The following is a 20,341-nucleotide window of genomic DNA, read 5'->3' as shown; positions in this document are numbered from 1 at the left end:
ATGTCTTCCTCCACCTCCCATCAGCCGATGTTCAACGGCGGGGTTCTGGAGAAACTCTCCCGCACCAATTACATCCTGTGGCGGACACAGATCACGCCTCAGCTGCGGGGCGCCGGCGTCTTCCAGTACGTTGACGGCACGGCTCTCGAACCGGCCAAAGTCCGAACCACCAAGGACACAGCCGGGAAGGAACACTCTGAGGCAAATCCTCTCCTCTCGTCCTGGGTGAGGGAAGACTAGCAGGTCCTAGGTTACCTGCTCCAAAACCTCTCCAAAGAGGTGATCGTCACGGTGACCACGATCACCACGGCGCGCGATCTATGGGTGGCCCTGGCGAACATGTTCTCGTCACAATCACTCAGCCGCGTCAACAACATAAGAACTGCGTTGATCAACGCGCAGAAGGGGAACCAGCCGATGGCCTCATACTTCGCCACCATGCGGGGCTTTGCGGACGAAGTTGCAGCAGCCGGCAAAGCCATCCAAGACGACGAGCTCATGTCCTACATCATCCACGGGCCTGATCAAGACTACCAACCTCTGATCTCTGCCTTGGATGCTCGTGTCACACCTGTAACCCTTGACGAGCTCTTTGCCATGCTCAGCAACTTTGATCAGTGCATGGCGCAATACAACGGCTCCACGGGCGGATTCAAGTCATCGGCCAACTCCGCCTCCAGAGGCCGTGGCAGCGGCTCTCGCTCTCGAGGTTTCTCTCGTGGCCGAGGGCGTCGTGGTGGTGATTCCTCTCGCGGTAACTTCAAAGGACGCCGTGGTGGTGGTGCCAACAGATCACGGCCGGATCTGCCTCGCTGCCAAATCTGCGGCAAGCCGGGGCACACGGCAAAAGACTGTTGGTACCGCTATGATGAAGATGAAGATTCCTCGCAAGATGAAGAAAAGATGGCTGCTGCAGCTGATGGCTCTTATGTCGTCGATACAAATTGGTATGTTGACAGCGGAGCCACAAACCACATTACCAATGAGCTGGAAAAGGTCACCATGATGGAAAAATACCGTGGAAAAGACCAAATTCACACTGCAAGTGGAGAAGGTATGGGCATACGTCACATTGGTCATTCAATTATTAAACCCCTAGCAGAAAGATTCATCTCAAAAGAATTCTGCATGTTCCTCGTGCCCACAAAAACCTTCTCTCAGTTCATAGAATTGCCATAGATAATCATGTTTTCCTTGAATTTCATCCCTATTTCTTTTTGATCAAGGATCAGGCAATGAAGAAAATTCTCTATCGAGGTAGATGTGTTCGAGGGCTCTATCCATTGGTTCCGGAGTTTAGAAGATTCAACAAACAAGCATGTGGTGCAATCAAACTTTCGTCTACTCGATGGCATGATTGTTTAGGATATGCCTCTTTTTCTCTAGTTGAAAAGTTGCTTAGGAAAAATAAGCTCTTGTTTGTTGGTGAGCATGCTACAGAAACCATTTGTAATTCGTGTCAGTGTGCTAAGAGTCATCAATTACCATATCCTATATCAACCAGTGTGTCCACAAAACCTTTACAATTAATCTTTTCGGATGTTTGGGGTCCTGCCCCCCTCTCTGTTGGCCGACACACATATTATGTCAGCTTCATAGATGACTATAGTAAATTCTCGTGGATTTACCTTCTCAAAAGAAGATGTGATGTGTTTCAAGTTTTTCAAAACTTTCAAGCACTTGTTGAAAGAAAGTTTGACAGCAAGATCATTGCTGTCCAATCTGATTGGGGAGGGGAATATGAGAAGCTCAATTCCTTCTTCCAAACTCTTGGCATATCACACCATGTATCTTGTCCTCATGCTCACCAACAGAATGGGTCAGCTGAACGCAAGCATAGGCACATGGTTGAGATTGGCCTGGCTCTTCTAGCAGGAGTCTCCATGCCTCTCAAATTTTGGGATGAGGCATTCCTCACAGCTGTTCATATTATTAATATGTTACCTAGTCGTGTCATTCACAATGAAACTTCCATAGAGCGTCTCCTTCAGGTCTAACCTGATTACAGTTCTCTCCGTGTCTTTGGCTGCGCTTGTTGGCCTAATCTTCGTCCTTACAATCCTCGTAAGCTCATGTTTCGCTCAAAGCAATGTGCTTTTCTTGGATATAGTTCTCAACACAAAGGGGTTAAATGTCTTGACATCTCCACTGGCCGTGTATACATCTCTCGTGACGTCGTCTTTGATGAGACAAAATTTCCTTTTGCGGACCTTCATCCTAATTCGGAGCACTCCTTCGCAAAGAAATCTTACTCCTAACACCTCACCTATCCGGCTATGATGAAGGGGAGATTAATAATTGTGATGATCATTTGTTGACTAACCCCTCTAACAACCTTTCAGAGATTTCCAATGATGCAGAAAATATGGGTGAAAGTTGTGAAGAAAACGGTGCACCCAACAGGGAAGAAAACAATGCACAGGGTCATCATCTCATGTGCCGTAGCCAGGGGACAAATCCGCCTTGGATCAGCCGCCGGCCAGTCAGGGGAGCACATCCGCCTCGGATCAGCCGCCGGCCAGTCAGGGGAGCACATCCGCCTCGGATCAACCGCCATGCAGCGAATCTGCCTTGGAACGTGCGCAAACCAGCGCGCCAGCAGCAGCAGACTTCGACAGGCGGCCAGGTACGAGCAGCGCGCCTGTCTCCCGCACGAGGCATGTAAACCAACCGCGCGTGTACAAGCGGCGCGCCCCGATTCGTTCTGATACAGGCGGGCCGGCAACTGCTCGGCTCGGGGGATCCTCTATGGCCAGAAACGATCTTGCGCAACGTTCACCAGGTGCAGAAGATCCAGGGGGAGCAGCAACTGCCGATGCAGTCCCCGATGCTGTGCTCGACGTGGCACCTGATGCTACTGAAGGCGATTCTGCACCCGCATCAGAATCAGGTGAAGATCAACCTGGTACTAATCCAGGATCTTCTACATCGCCATTTTTTGCTGGTGCACCGGCAACATCCGTTCAACGACAAACAAGGTTACGGCAAGGGGTAATTAAACCCATTAATTACAAGCATATTACGAAATATGGAATGGTTAGTTCAACAGGTGAGCCAGGAGAACCTAACACTCTTGAAGAAGCTTTCAGCAAGGAAAATTGGCAAAAAACAATGCATGATGAAATTATGGCACTAAAGAAGAACAAGACATGGCACCTTGTTCCTCCTCAACGAGGTAAGAATATCATTGATTGTAAATGGGTCTATAGGATAAAAAGAAAAGCCGATGGAACCATTGATCGTTACAAAGCTAGGCTTGTTGCAAAAGGTTTCAAACAAAGGTATGGCATTGACTATGAAGATACTTTTAGTCCAGTTGTTAAAGCTGCCACTATCCGTCTTGTCCTGTCTATTGTTGTGTCCAGGGGATGGAGTTTACGACAGCTAGATGTACAGAATTCGTTTCTACATGGTGTTCTGGTGGAAGAGGTTTACATGAAACCACCTCCTCGGTTTGAAAATCCTAATGCACCTTCTTATGTGTGCAAGCTTGACAAAGCCTTGTATGGACTAAAACAGGCTCCAAGAGCATGGTACTCTTGTTTCAGCAAAAAGATGCAAACACTTGGCTTTGTTCCCTCAAAATCTGACACTTCATTGTTTATTTACAATAAGTCAAATACATCCATATTTGTCCTCATATATGTTGATGATATCATTGTGACAAGCTCATCTGATGAAGCTATAACAGGACTGTTAAAAGATCTATCTGGAGAGTTTGCTCTTAAGGACTTGGGAGATTTACACTATTTTCTTGGGAGTGAGGTAAAAAGACATAAGGATGTTCTTCATCTATCTCAAGCAAAGTATGTTGTAGATGTAGTTAAAAGGGCTGGTCTACAAAGTTGTAAGCCTTCTCCCACTCCTTTGTCTAGCACAGAAAAATTGTCTCTTGTGGAAGGAGAACTCCTAAATCCAGAAGACAGTACCAAATATAGAAGCTTCATAGGTGCTCTTCAGTATCTAACACTTACTAGACCAGACATTTCTTTTGCTGTTAACAAAGTCTGCCAGTTCCTTCATGCACCTACTACAGTTCATCTCACTGCTGCTAAACGTATAGTAAGATATGTGAAGAATACTTTAGGCATTGGTCTAAATATTAGCAAATCACCCTCTTCACTTGTCAGTGCCTTTTCTGACTCAGACTGGGCAGGATGTCTAGATGATAGATGCTCAACTGGTGGCTTTGCAGTTTTCTTTGGACCCAACTTGATATCTTGGTGTGCAAGAAAACAAGCTACTGTTTCCAGATCCAGCAAAGAAGCAGAGTACAAAGCTCTAGCCAAAGCAACAGCAGAAATCATATGGGTGCAGTCCATCTTAAAGGAGCTAGGTATAAGAAGCACTAAAGCTCCATGTGTGTGGTGTGATAACCTGGGTGCTACATATCTATCAGCAAATCCAGTTTTTCATGCTAGGACAAAACACATTGAAATTGATTTTCATTTTGTTTGAGAAAGAGTTACAAGTAAACTCTTGGACTTCAGGTTTATTCATTCGAAGGACCAAGTAGCAGATGGCTTTACCAAAGCTTTGCCTACAAGAAGTTTTGAAGCATTCAAATATAATCTCAACTTGATGAAGCTGTGATTACAGGAGGGTGTTAAACGAGATATATCTCAACCGCATGAGATGTTAAATCGAAGGAGATATAGATAGATACTCTTGTAACTCTTTTATACTTCTATCTCCTAGTTTCCTTCTCCTACAAGATTGTATCTCAAACATCTATCATGTACGCATATTGAGGCTTGCAACCTCCTATATAAACATGCAGCACATCCGTCTAAAGGCTAAGACGTTTCCTCCATTGTCGCACACAAATCTCCCCGCTGGTCTTGAGGATGTCGGAGACCACATCATGTGGATTAGGATGGAGGAGGAAGAAGAAAATCCAAAGCACGAGACACTCCGCCCCTACGACGTCTTTGTTAGGAATCCCACACACCATCCCTTTTTCCAAAACAGATGGAGAAATGAGACAGCGAGCGAGCAGGCTCCTAGATCCATCAACTACAGCAAGGAGAAGCTCATAGTCGGAAAGGGATCTGGGGCATTATTATCCGTCGCCATCGCCACGTCCGTAGTCGAACAGATGGACCGCGGCATCCACATAACTAGAGTAGGAAAACCAGCCTGTTGTACACATGTTCCACACGGTCAGAACAACACCCTCTCCTTCCCCGCAATGGTGAAGCCGTCTAGTGAAGAGATTGATATGGACCTGGCCGGCCGAAGCAAAACCTCCTTCTGTTCGCCTCTCGTGTACCGGGGGAAATCTATGGTGATTTTTTCAACTAGATAAGGAGACAAGACAACAAAATTTTGTATGGCAATCAGGTCGTGCTCTGGAGAGCTCATCTTGGTCTCTTGGGCAAACTAGCAATAGGTGGTGGTCTTCGTGGATTAAAAAAACCCGAAGGTGCATATGCTTGGAAATTTGCCAAAAACAACAAGATATTTAACACAAAGACGACCATCTACCATAAGTAGGCGTAAATCTTCTCTACACTTAATCAAGCTTTCATGTTTGCCGGTAAATAAAATGGAGAAAAATTCATGGATAGCATTTATGATAACAAATTATCTTATTTTCATTTAATATATGGCATGATCGTTTAACATAATGGTATTATGTCGATCTATCAAGCTAATTAAAATCCAGGGAGCCAATGTTTTGCTCAAGATTGGCTCACTTCTCGGTCGAGCTACATAAACTGTTCAAACTCAATCAGTTTCTTTTCAAGCCGAGCCAAAAAAACGAGTCAATCTCGAGCGGCTCACAAGCCTAGAACTTTCTTGCAGCCTTAGCCAGCACTCCCTCGCAGTCTCGCACTGCAAAGGTGGTCTGTATAGTACACCCTAGATGGTTTTCATTCTTTTTTTTTTTGCGAGGTCAAAGGGTTTTCATTCTTTTTTTTGTTAGAGAGTACCTTTTTTCTCCTTTGATTGAAGTGTTTCTTACTGGAATTTCTGAGTTTCACATGCCCAATTTTGCGGTAATTCATAATGATGGAAAACCTCATATTTAATCCCAGATTTGTTACAGGATCAAACGGGGTTTATCAAGGAGATCGGCTATAAGAGGCATTCAATTTTTCACCTTGTGTTCTCGAACTTTTTAGAATCGTCTGCATTTCACATTTTAACAATATATATGTTGGTCCAAAACACTCATCGGTTGTGATTACAAATTTTGGAAGTCTCAATGTGTTTGCATGGCTATTGTTTTATATGTGTTCATGTGGGCAAAAAGGAGGGCTTTATGAGCTTGTTCTAACTTTCAAGGTTGTTGTCGCAATCTGATAGCTCGGCCTCTAAGGTGAACTATTGTCAATGATAACTGTCACTATTAGTCTATGAGCCATATTATGCCGATGAGCTATGATGTCATAGATGAAGGATTTGAAGCGAAATCTAATAAAGTATGGAACAAAGATATTTGTACGAATCGTAAAGGATGAATTCTCAGCAGCTCGAGGATAGAGTTCTTTTACTTGAGCATAACAATGCAGGTAGTTGGTCTTTCTTTTAGGATTTTATTGAGGGAAGATCCTAAAAGTTATGTCATTGTGACCAGAGAGATTATTTGGTAGTTTTGGTTCTTTTATTTTGTGTTATTTATGGGTACCTAAGTTCTGCCATGGGACCTAGCTAGTTATGCTATGTCCGAGGGTATAGTACGATTTGTGGTTTGATATCGACGAAAGATCTTTGATTGCTCACGTAATGAAAATCGTAGAGTTTGGACTTCTTTGTAAATAGTACATAGCCCTAGCCATGTCAAAGTCTTTCTATCTGCCCTAGCGGTTACCAGCGCAGCCCCAAATGCCACAAACCCATGAGGTCCTGGTTCGAGTCCCAGCTGCACCAATTTTTTGTGCATTTTCCACCCTTCATTTTTTAAGACAAATTATTTTTTCTCCATGTAATGCCCTTAAAAAATGTTCATTAATTTGGCCCACAGAAAAACTTTTTTTTATAGAAAGGCAGAGTAGAGAGCTGCATTTCATTGATCAAAGTTTCTGAAATTCTCATTTCTTCTCCCTTTTTTCAACATATTTAAATGTTGGTCATTTCTTCTCCCTTTTCTCAACATTGAAACAACTTTGACCAATCTTTTAAGGGTACCCATCTTTTAAACAAGGTGAATTTCTCATACAATTTCAAGCTTACGAATTCCTTCATAATTCATGGGGTCCTAATCCATGCATTTCCATACAATTTCAACATTACACCCAGTGCGATTACCATACCTACAAATGCCCAAAAGTAATTTTCAAGCTTCCTAACCTTTTTCTTCAACATCCTAAACTCAACAGCTAGCTCTTTGTCATTGCATGCTTCGCCCTCGGTCTCTTTTTACGGAGCTCGTGCTGCGGCCACTACCGTTCGTGGCAGCATGGGCAACCATTCTTCATGCTCTTCTTGCAGTTCATTCATCAGAGTCTTGGACAGAGCATCGACCCAAAGGAAGAAACATTTCACCTGCATGAACGCCAAACAGATCAATCCATTGCTCAAAGATCCCAACCACGAAAATGGTGCAATTGCCCCGATTCTTACCCCATTCCCGCCGCACATGTAGAACGGACGATTATGGTTCTTCGGTGTCTGAGAAACCCTCAGATCAATGCCCGCCCGGCACCGCGGACACACAAAGATCGGCATCTGCACGCGGGCCGGGCTCTGCATCCGCGAGGTGGCGCGGGTGCTTGAAGAAGTCATCGAGCTCGGAGCCGAAGGGGATCTCAACGCCGCCGCGCCCTCCACAACTATCTTTCCACCGCCGCTCTCTCTGTCGCCGTGGTCACCGCCGCTCTCTCTCTCAGTGTCGCCGTGGTCACGGCCGCGCTCTCTGTGTCGTCGTGGTCACCGCCGCTCTCTGTCGCCCGCTTATATAGCACATCGGCAAGGGCTCTCTGCTCAACGGCTATTTGTAGGGCCCCACAAGTCTAGCGCGTTTCTGCCGCCTAGTCCCCCCCTGTAACGGCCGAGTCAAAAGGTTGACCTGACGGAGACGGCAGTTTTCACGGAACGAGTTGATGCGGACAGACTAGAGGCAAAACTGAGCACGATTCGCAACTGAGGGCAAAACTAAGCACAGAGACACCACTGAGGGCAAAAGGATAATTAACCCAAAAACTATAGTGCTCCTAGACAATTCTCTCTCCACTGCACACATTCGAAGTGTTAATGCACCTTAGACATGTTAGTTGCTCAACTATTATGGCTAGCTAAACTCGAATGAAGAAAGATAAGGAGGCTGTCACATGAAGTTTGGTGGGTCAATTAAATCTGCTCTTACACCATCTCTATAGTCTACTCATGTAGTAGAAGTAGTGCTTGAAACTACAACTGATATTTCCACAACCTGGGAAGCGGGACTGACCACTGCCAAAATGTTTTCAATTTCATGTTAAAATATGAAATTTGTATTGATTTTGCAAGTGAGGACAAATCCTACCTGGTAGCGTGGGGAGATAAAGCCATTAGATTTATGTTTATCACCTTCATAGAGAGTAGATAATTGTCGATGCATTGCAATGGGTATAAATATGCCATATTTTAGCCAGCGATTTACGTGCCTATATTATTGTAATTGTGTAAAAACCAAAGATTTTTTTCCATAAACACTTATTTGATAAGCACTTATTGGTTCGCGGAACTTCCGGTTCACATCAGCCAACTTTATGGCCGTCCGATCTATTATTGATTAGATGATCGCGAGCCAACCACCACCACTTCACTTTGCTGCAACTTGGTTCGTGTTTAGAAGGGCGTTCTCGCAACCCAGCCCATGTTGCAGACCGCTTCGTGTCAAGCTCGTCTGAAACATTCTCCATGTTGCAATAAAACTTTTTGCAACATCAATGATGTTGCAAAACCTTCTTCGATAGCATCATAAAAAGGTGAAGACAAAAAGAATACGCAACATTAGATTTATTGGAAAACAATTTCTACAACAATAACTCTGTTGCACACATCTAAGCGTAGCATTGTCCTTGTTGCAAAGCCGGCTGTTGAATAGGACAACAATCCAGGGTTTAATTCGGTGGCTCACTAGGTGGTGAATCTTTTAGGAAGATCCGTCGATCGACACGTAGCGCTCCCCATGATTGGCTTCCACCGGCGGATCTAATGCGAGCATCCGCCGGCTTGTTCGCGTGACGTGTGTCTTGCTTGAGTAATTCTTTTTCTTTCTTTTGGTCAACCTGGCCGCTACTGACTGCTCACTGTCCGCTGTGATGAGTTTCTGCAGAAAGGCCTTTGTTGCGGAAAAATAAATAAGAATATGTGTGTTGCAGAAAAAATAAATTGCAACGATACCCTTTTTGCAAAATAAATAAATTTTAAGGAGACCTTCGTTACAGATTTTTTTTTTGTAACAACACCTCTTTTGTAAAAAAACAGATCTATATTGAAAAAATTTCTACAATATAGTCCGTGTTATGGAAATTTCCTGCAACTCATTCTGTGTAGCAATGATAAAATGTGACGCCTGGTCGCTCAATTAGTCGGATCAGACGGTTACGAGGCGACACGTCTTTTTAAAATATCTGCCGGCGGACGTTGTTAGCACCCAAGTAAACATGAGATCAGACAGATGAGGCGGTTTTTAGAGAAAACCGGTGAAAATTTGTTTACAAGAGAAAATGCAAGACAAAGAGACAGGGAATATCAGTTTTTTTTATTTTTGAGGGATTGGCACGATGTATGTACGCTAGACTGAACAAGGTGCTCCGCTACGCTCAGCTACAGCTGTATTCTCGGTCTGCAAATTGATATTTTCACAATCGTTTGGATTTAAACATTTGATGATTTATACACAAGTCTGGTACGACGTCTATTGTTTTGTGGATGCCCAAGTTGAAAGTTAATAATCTCTAAGAAGTTTGTGGCTGTTCACTCACAAATGTTATTTCTTTTCCCTTCTAGCCAACATCATTCCGGCTAGATAGCTGAGTGTAAAAGCACCCACATTGTAGCGAAGTATTTTGAAGAGTAAAGAAGATTGTCAAGGATAAAGAGGGTTTACATCCATGCAATGTAGAGAGAAGGGCTTGGAGATACTATAGTTTTGTTTCCAAGCTCACGAACCCTATTATCGTAACCATGATGGAGCCCAGCTCGTGGCATCCAAAGATTGCATATGTTTTATTGGCCTTAGAGATGTTTTTATCTCAGCACAGCTAATGACTACACTTGAATGAGAAAAAATGAGAAGCTAGACACGTGAAGTTTGGTGAAGCAATGAACTCGCAGTTTATTTATCAATAATTAGTTGTCTCATGCAGCAGAACTACAATAATAATACACTATATTAAAGCTATACTAAGCTAGCTCGCACGTCGTGCGTTCCCAGCGCTCGGTGTCGTTGCTCCATTCGATCGACACGTGTTGGCTTCTTTTCTATGTTTTGACTATTTTTACTCTCAGAAATTACCGCTGAAGTCCACAAATATCTTGCCAGAGAGGGACGACGGGGAGAAAAAGGAGCCGCCGCCGTCGCCTCCTCCATCCAGCCATCGTGTCGGTCTATGGCGGCACCCCCTCCTCCCGTCGTCACCCCGGTCCATGGCGTCCTCCCCTCCCTTACCTTCTCTTCCCGCAGTCCGGAGCTGCCGCCAATGGCTTCCACCCCGCCTTACTTTTCCCCAACGGTCTCCAGCCCCACCACTATCCTATTTGCCGCCACAAGCCTGGTCCGCAACCACGGCTCCGCTCAGTCCGCCATGGATGAGCTTCGTCTCCAACGGATCGTCGCACCGCGCGGCCTTGGAGGGATCCAACAGAGACTCCCGGAGTGGATGGAGGATGCCCCTCCCCATCTCGATTGCGGTTGGAGAAGGCCGTCTATGCCTCCTACTTTGCGTCATCCCAGACGGCTGCCACTGTCGATGGCAACCTCCTAATGTAATTACAGTTTTCTGTACTTATACCGTTGTAGGAATCTCAGTACCTTTATTTCTCCTTGAACCATGTCCGCCTCAATATGCAAGATAACAAGAGAAAGATAACACTAGAGGTCCAAGAGAACAAGAGAAGGTCCAAATTTGATGATCAATTGGTCTTTTCCAATGCGTCAGTTTCAACTGGCCCTGGCCTACAATGACAAAATCTTACATATTTTTTTCTTCAGTAATGTCTCACTCTGGAAATGATAACACATAATTGTGTGCATACTGAACTTTTACTGAAATAATTGCTTGAGAGAATTAGCTATCATCAAATTGTCTACTTTGTTAAATTTATTGTGTTTGTTCAAAGTCTGCCAAAACACCTTGGATATGTGCATCTGTATTTTTGTACTCCTGATGTAGTAGTGTTTATTTTTATCACAATAATATGGTTTCTGGTGGATGATGGCTTTCATCATATGAATTAAATTTCATCTTCTGTTTGAAACTTTCAATGGCCGCTTGCTTTTTTTAATTGATTTTACTCTCATTTTTATCACGAGAACCATTTCCATAGATGTATGGGAGTTTACCGATTCAGGCATAATGACCTGTGTGATTATTCTTAGATCCTTGAAATTTATTATTGTCTTCAGCACCTACACAGAAGTTGTGTTAAAAACGATAGTATGGTCATATAGTAATCTAAAATTTGTGGATCTAACAGGAAAACAAAAGATGCATGAATCAGAATAGGAAAAAGTTTCATTTAGAGGGCCGTCTGCCTACTTCACCAAATATCCATCCTTCTAATTGTGAGTTAATAAGACCATTAAGTTGCTTCTAAGGATTCCTGGTTTATGCTGCATATATACAGCACATATTTGGATTAGTTTAGTGTGGATTATGCATTCAAATTGAATAGTAATGAAGTAATAAAGAAGGAGCCTCTCTTCCTATATATCATTGATGATATTATACTCCTTTGCCTGTGGATTGTACATATCATAAGAGTTCTACTTGGACCTCTCTTATTCCATTGACATTAAACTTTCCTTTTATAGGCACTTCACTCTCTGCTACATATAACTCTGCTACTCAAATTTGGTAAATCATAGTGATTGACTGGTTGATCACCGTTCCAAATTGAGATGTATATCGGCAAATATCTTTCGGAGACTGTGGTGCTTGCAAGAGTACAAGTTTTTTAAATATGTGTAGTTTATTAATATAATAAGATGTTTCCCGCGCAATACTATTTATTTTTTACCATCAGGTGAGCTATTCCAAAGGGTAACAAATGCTCTGCTACTAAGCTGGGTTCAAAAATAACTTTCTGAAATAAAAATAAACAGATAATATTAGTGTCTAAGATATAGTAAATTCAGCAGCTACTTCTTTGTTCTTTTTGTATCATCTTCTTTTTTAGTTGTCTTTTCAAATTTTAGTTTTCACTTCGTATCGTGTAAGTGCACTCCTGTGGTTTATCTGGGATTTTGTTCCTCTGAAATTTATGTCTACATCTTGCATCCTGGAGTTTGCAAAACTCTTGCATGTTGAAGAGGTGTGAACTGGGCAGCACAGATCGAGGTCCCTAGGCTTATTTTGGAGATGGACATCATATGCGTCGCTGCAACATTGGTTTCTGCAGAGAGGTATAGGTTCCTGTATGGTCCTTTGGTTGAAGAGTTTAAATACTTTCCGCATGATTTCCAAGAAATCATCTGTCAGATCGGTTAGCGAATGAGGTAACTCATAAGTAAGATCACTCTGAAATCTACTTTTGTTTGTAAAGGTTAACCTGCCACAGACATAAGTAAGATCACTCTGTTCATAAGAAACTATTCCTCTGCTAATTTATATTTCTTATCCCAATCATATGTTTGCAAACAGGTGAAGCAAAGGTACATAACCACGTCTTCTTGCTGATTTCATTCACTTCAATAAAAAGTTAAGACACATACTCTCAGTTAAATATATACAAAGTTTTGAGCACAACTCAATTCACTTCACTATATAAGAAGGTTGCACATGGTATCACTCCATTACTTTTTTTTTGAGGCACACAATTTTGGAACTCTGCGTTTGATGCTAAGACAGTTTCTATCTAGGAGGTTTGAAGTCAAGATAGCGTCTACAAGGTTCAGTTTTAGTACTTTGGAATTGTGAACGTTTTCTATGTGCTCTAGGCTTCTAGCATTTTGCACTGCCCCTTGGACAATCTTGCAAATTTTGATTCAGTTGTTTCAGTAATTCAAAAAAGTTCATACAGATATACTAACACCAAGTGTTACCGAATTTTCAAAAATCAACATAAATACACGCACTGGCTTCTACAGGCACGCCGTGCCTTCTTCCTGCTAGTATGTTTTATGGGCCTTAGAGATGTTTTTATCCCGTCAATACAATTCTAGCATGGACTATAAACGATCCCACATATCAATACTAGTCTTTTTTGCGCACTTTGTCCTCACTCATGCGCACCCGGGATCAACTTCCCGGTCGGTCACCCATCCTAGAAGTACTCCAGAATGGGCTCCCGGAAAAGAAGGAATTCCTTATTGATATGAGTAGTCTATCATCCCTAATAAGCCAGGCTATCACATAATCATCCCTAATAAGCCAGGCTATCACAAAATAGATCTGGGTGAAAACCTTGCGCTCGAATCGACGCCAAGGCAGGTGATGGCGGTGCTCTTCTGTGTCATTCTATTCTTGAAGACATCGCCATGGAGAAGTTCCAGACCACTGTCTGTTACCTCCGGGGGAAACACTAGATCGGTAGATCGGATGACGGTGACGCTTTTGCGTCGTTTCCTTCTTGGGGGCGTCAGTCTTGGAGGTGTGCATAGGCTTGAGTGATCAGTGGACAACATCTTTGGTGCATCGTTGTTTCATCTTATACATCGACGATTGTGGATCTCGTGCGTGGGGCACACTCGAGTCTCGGTGTTCGATGTGTATAGATGGATTCGTGCAGAAGGATGGTGCTGTTTGGCATTGTGGTGGCGTCAATGGTAGACCTGGCAAGGTCGTGGCATTAGTATCTACTGTGAGGATGAATCGGTGGAAGATGGTGGCAGCGGCCTCTGAGAGTGCGTCAGACTAGTGTGTGCCCCAGATCAACATGGCAATGGTTACTCGATACCCGCAAACCGATGGGTAAAAACCCTATTAGGGCAAGGGTATGGGAAATAAAAATACACATGGGTTTCTAATAAGGAAAAGATTATACTCAGCAGGTAAGGTGGGTACGGGTACCGATGGAAATACCCATACCCGTGTACCCGCAAACCCGTATAATGAAGCACCCTGACAAGTAAGTCCTCTATGTCATTGACATAGATTGAAAAAAAAACTAAGCTAACCAAGCACCCAGCCACGCCCTCACCCTCCGATTTCCCGACCTGAAATGCACCACCCCCTACTTTTGTGTCATGTGCTGAAATGTTGTGCATATATACTGAAATATTATATAAATGTGTTGATATGTTGTATAAATGTGCTCAAAAAGTTGTAGGAATGTGTTGAAATGTTGTATATATATGCTGAAATGTTAAAATCTATGTGTTGAACAATTCTATATTTGTGATTAAATGATGTATGTATGTGTCGAACTGCTTATGTGTCAAAATGTCAGAATATACACGTGTATTTTTACCCGCGGGTATTACCCGCACCTAGCCGGGTACGGGAACATTTTGAAACCCGGGGTGCGGGTATGGATATGGGTATGGGCAGAAGATTTTGAGACGGGTACGAGTTTTGGCACATAATACCCATACCCAAACACTGCGGGTGCCATGAGGAGCCCCAGACCAGGTATATGGCTTGGCTATGGCCTCCGGTTTTAGATGTTACGCTTAGGTGCGAGGTCTGTTTGGTATTAGGCTCGGACTATCGCCAATCCTTCATCAATCGGATATAAGTAGCGATATATGTTGCCAAGATGATGACTTCAGATTTATTCCTTTACTACTTTTTAAGTTCTTTGTAAATAATTAATAAAATGGATGCATGCATTGTTCAGATGCAGAGGCCGTGGGTGTTCCTGCTTTTCTAAAAAATATGTACACTAGACGGAACAAGGTACTCCGGTGTGCCAAGCTATAGCTGTATTCTTAGTCCGCAAATTGATATTTTATCAATCGTTTGGTTTTAAACATGTGATGATTTATACACATGTCTGGTACGACATTTATTGGTTTGTGGATGCCCAAGTTGAAATTTAAGAATCTCTAAGAAGCTTGTGGCTGTTCAATCACAAATGTTATTTCTTTTCCCTTTTAGCCAACATCATTCAGGCTAGGTAGCTTAAATGTTAGATGTACAAGCACCCACATTGTAGCGAAGTATTTTGAAGAGTAAACAAGCTTGTCAAGGAGAAAGAGTGCATGCAATGGAGAGAGAAGGGCTTGGAGATACTATTGTTTTGTGTGTAAGCTCACGAACCCTATTATCATAACCATGATGTAGCTCAGCTCGTGGCATCTAAAGAAAACCTGTAAAAACATAGTGACAAGAGAAAAAGCAAGATAAGGAGACAGGGAGTCCCAGTTTTTTTTTTTTTACTTTTGAGGGATTCACATGATGTATGTAAACTAGATGGGCCAGCCAGAAGAGAGATGGGGATCGGATCTCCTCTCCTTGCGCCATCCTCGCAGGCGGTCAGGGGGAGCTTAGATCTGCCGCCCCTCGCCCCTCCTCCCTCCTCCGTCACTCCTCGCAGTCGCCGGCCCAGGTCGTCTGGCAAAGCCCACTCGACCTAGGCGCGCGGCAACCGGGCCTTCTACTACTCCTTCCCGAGGATGGGGGTGCGGGATTCTTTCTTCTAATGGCGACGAGGCGCGCCGTAGCGATGGCACGGGCTGGTGGTGGTGGCTGCTGGGCGTACGTGGCGTCGACCTCGCTTGGGCTAGCGGCTGGGTCTATTGTGACTCGGTCTTGCAGGCGGCCCTGTTGCTCGCATGGCGCGGCTGCTGGTTGGTCAGGCGGCGGCGGCCTAGAACCTAATTCCAGTCCCCGGTGGAGATGGTGGTGAGCCGTACACAAGACTTGATGGGGGTTCTTCGAGCAGATCTGGGTGAAAATCTTGTGCTCGGCTATATGCCAAGACCGGCAATGGTGGCGCTCTTATGTGTCGTTCTCTACTTGAAAACATTGTCATGGAGAAGTTCCATACCTATACCTGTTACCTCCGGGGGAAACCCTAGATCTGTAGATCAGATGACAGCGGCGCTCTTGCGTTGTTTCCTCCTTGTCGACGTCAGTCTTGGAGGTGTGCATGGGCTTGAGAGACCAGAGGGAAGCATCTTTGGTGGAGCGGTGTTTCATCTTCGCTGGCACAATCCGCCTGCAGTGTCGTGTCGCCATCGTTGTACAACACCGAGCGCATTATTTTGATGCTCTCGCACTCCGATCAATCCGACCGTCCCCACGTCTCGTCGATGGTCTGATCGCGAACCGAACCCGTCACTTTTGCAACGCCTTGAATAACCACTACGCCGATCCGACCGTCACGTCCTTTCCGACTGCAACCCATCGACCGCATCCATAATCGTCGCCATACTCCACCTTGAGTCAATCAGACGTGTTCCCTGACACCCATCGAGTATGATCGGAGTACCTCAACAAACATGATACGTACTCTGGATTTTGGTTGCAAGTGGCCTTGTTATGACGTGGAAGTCTGCATAGTCTACATAGACGTTCGCTTTTCTCATTAAATGCTTTTGGTCTTCCATTTTTGGTCACCTCAGGAGCGTTCTTACACTGACCTTTAATATTCTGTTTAGGTGCCCCTTTGGTGGACACCTTCACTGGATCATGAATAAGAATATGATTCTGCTTAGGCCGAAATTCATTATTACTCACAAAGCTTTGCTGACTGGGTTCTTCATTATTCAAGATGTCCTTATTCGCTATAACTTCTTTCATTGCTGCCAGCATCTTGTCGAATAAGAATAGGTTATGACATGCGATATGAGCAGCTTCTGCAGATACACTGCTCAACGTACTATATCTAGCTCTGGCCTCCTTACCCGTCCAACCCCATGAAAGCAGATCGCATGTGCGCTTCACGGGCAATCCAGATCTTGCTTTCTTCGTGAACCGTCGCAGGATACAACACTTAGGTATTGCAGGTAAGTTGAGTGCATTCAAAACATGAAGAATATGCTTGCAAGGAAGGCCTTTGCGAGTCATACTTCGACAACTGCACTTTATAGTTTCTGCGGAGTTACCTGGTGCACAGTCCACATTAAACCTATGATCCCTATTATTTTTCCAAGCAACCACGAATCTGTGACTGTCTGCTCCTCTTAATCTATCAATTACCTCAAGCTGATGTATCTTTTTTAAATCTTCCTGCAAGATGTAAAAGTTTGCCTTCGTGAATGCTTTGGCAGCAAACACCTCAATGGTCTTACACTCAGTCACTGCTACTGGTAGAGTCTGTGAGGCCACACAATCGTGATGCGATTCATTCTCGCGCAGGCGCATGATGCAATTCTCATAGTGTACAATCATATCAACAATTGTCATACCGTAGTCTAGATGTAGGTGCAGGCCTGAGTTCACGCTCTCGCTCCTCTGATTACTACACATACCAAGAAATAACCCACCAGACAAATATGATGCAGCCCAAAGCTTCTTCTTCCTGTACATCCTAAGGAGCCATGTTTTTGTTTTCTCCGTCTGCCATTTGTGAACAAACGTGGCCCATCTCTCCTCGAAAACTGCATGTATGGTGGCGTAGTACAAGAGTGACCTGAATTCCTTCAATGACTTGTGATGGAGGTGTTTCTGCATGTTTGTTTCAATATGCCATGAACATAGACGATGCCACACGTCAGGAAGCACCTTCCTGATAGCCCTTATCTGCATCTCCATCAGTAATTACAGACTGGGGCTTCTTCTGGCAGTTAGCTTTCAAAAACGTCTCTAGCAGCCAAACATACGTACCTTCAGTATCATCTGAAACAATGGCGCATGCAAAAACCGTAGTGCAATGGTGATTGTTTAGACCAACAAAAAGGATAAATGGCATTCCATACCTATTCATCTTGTACGTACTGTCGAACACAGTGACATCACCATAGTCAAGATAATCCCGACGTGATTGCGAATCACACCAGAACAGGTTGTTCAGCCTACCTTCAGCATCAACGGTATGCTCAAAGAAGAAATCCAGATCCCTGTCCTTTCTAGCCAACATGATTCCTATAGCAGTGTCAGCATCACCTTGGACAAGCAGTTTCATCTTCTCCCTGTAGCACATATTATACAATTTCGTCCTTCCAAACCCTGTCTTAGCGTACGAACCGTACCTGCTGATAAAGTTATCAAAAATGATATGCTTTCTTATCCCAGCTCCTGCCATAGCTAAAATCTCTGCTTTCTGGAAATCTTTGATTACATTGTGAGACCGTAGGAAAGGGACTTCGTCCGGTTTTGCAAGAACATGGTTGTGATCATCGAAGAAACTGCTGACATACCAAAGTCCACTCTTTCTATCAAGCTTCACTTTTAAATGGGCTTCACAGAAACGTCGACTCTCCGGTCTTAGTCTACGGGTCCGGCCTTCCATGGTTAAAAATTTTGCCTGTCGTTTTCCTGCCCTGGAACAGAGATACCTCCTCATGCGTAAAACTTTTTGGGAACCTTTTCCAAATCTTTTCAAGTCCCTCCTGATACTGAATCCACGATCTTTGGCGTACTGGTTATAGAGCATGTACGCCTCTCCTTCTGACCTGAATGTCTTGGCCATGACTTCCCAATGCCTATCCAATGTCTCTTGCTGATATTCATCATAGCTGATGTCAAGGTCAAAATCAAGATCACCAACATGCTCATCGTTCCCATTAGAACCATCAACACCCCCTGCAAAATAAGACATATCACCATGTTCGTCAGTCTTTTGATATGTTAGTTTTCATGAGTAATTTGAACATGTAATATAACTTACTTCGCTCATATTTCCTTCATTAGATGCATTGTCATCATCCTCATCATTATCATCATCCTCATCATTATCACCATCCTCATCATTGTTATCATCCTCATTATTGTCATCATTCTCATCATTGTCATCATGTAAGGTTCTCGTCTCAGCGTCATAATTCGGTATTTCTCTGTGCATATTCAAAAGTGTAAGTGGTAATACAATTTGTATATTAGTAATAATACAACAACATATTTAAAACATACCTGGGTTCCACTTTCAGCATGCACCTATTTAAATTCAATAGCAATTGTAAGTGCTAATTAAATAAATTATATTTTTATTATTTATAGTCAATGTACACAACATTTACATTACCACTATATGATTCATCCTGACTCATATAGTTGTGTCTGAGTGATTTATTTGCATTCAATGACGAAGATTCATCATCACTACTAGAGTCATCGCCAGCATATCCGGTGTTGTCCTGATCTATTAATAAACCTTTCAATAGGTATTGTATCAATGTACAATGAAATCGTGAAAAATTGTATGGATTAAATGAAAAAACTTACTGTCCGTCGTCGAAGGGTTGATCGACATCGTTCGACGTCGGTGCCACGTCGGTCACTGCAACCGCCGGCGTCGAAGCGTAGGGAGAGGGTCACGTCCCCGGTGGAGACGTGTGCGGCGGCGTACCGGCGGCGGCGGAGACGAGACGTCGGCGGTGGAGGCGACGTGTGCTGGACTGACGGCGTCGGTGGAGACGTGCGGGGGGGGGGGGGGGGGTGAGCCACGTCGGTGAGACGTCGCGACGGCGGAGTCGGGGTTGATGAAGTTAGTTTTTTTTCAACCAAACCGCTGACGCGTGGGTGACGTGGCGTATGTACGACGGGCGGGTGGACGGCGCAACAGATACGGTACAAAATGTGCAATGACCATACTGCCCTTATATGTTTAGGGGGTTGTACTCAAGAAGACCTCGCAATATAATTGTACAAATAGATGAACTGAAATGGACATAATGGGATAAATTGTGTACACAGTAAGTAGTACACAGAGAAAACATACTTTAATGGTGTATAAATTTTAGAATCAATCACAGAAAATATAAATGCAGTCAATGGTACTCTATAATTATATACACATTTTTTGTGCAGATATACAATAACTACTGGAAACGTGACATAGCATATGACCAGTGCAAATGATGAATTAGGCGTGATCAAAAGTTAATCGCTATCATCATACACTAGTGGGGACTGGGCCTTTAGCCCCGGCCCGTAAGGGGCTTTAGTCCCGGTTCACCAACCGGGACTAAAGGGGCGGGACTAAAGGCTTAACCTTTTCGTCGCCGTCCTCTTACACGCCGGGACTAAAGGTGTTCCACGTGGGCGTCTCGTAGCGCCCCAGGGGCAGGCCCTTTAGTCCCGGTTCATTACATGGACCAGGACTAAAGATTTTCAGATTTTGCTAGGTTTTGGGTTTTTTT

The sequence above is a fragment of the Hordeum vulgare genome, chromosome 1H (genome assembly GCF_904849725.1).
Source record: "Hordeum vulgare subsp. vulgare chromosome 1H, MorexV3_pseudomolecules_assembly, whole genome shotgun sequence".
Taxonomy (NCBI): Eukaryota; Viridiplantae; Streptophyta; class Magnoliopsida; order Poales; family Poaceae; genus Hordeum; species Hordeum vulgare.
This window is presented reverse-complemented; position numbering follows the sequence as displayed.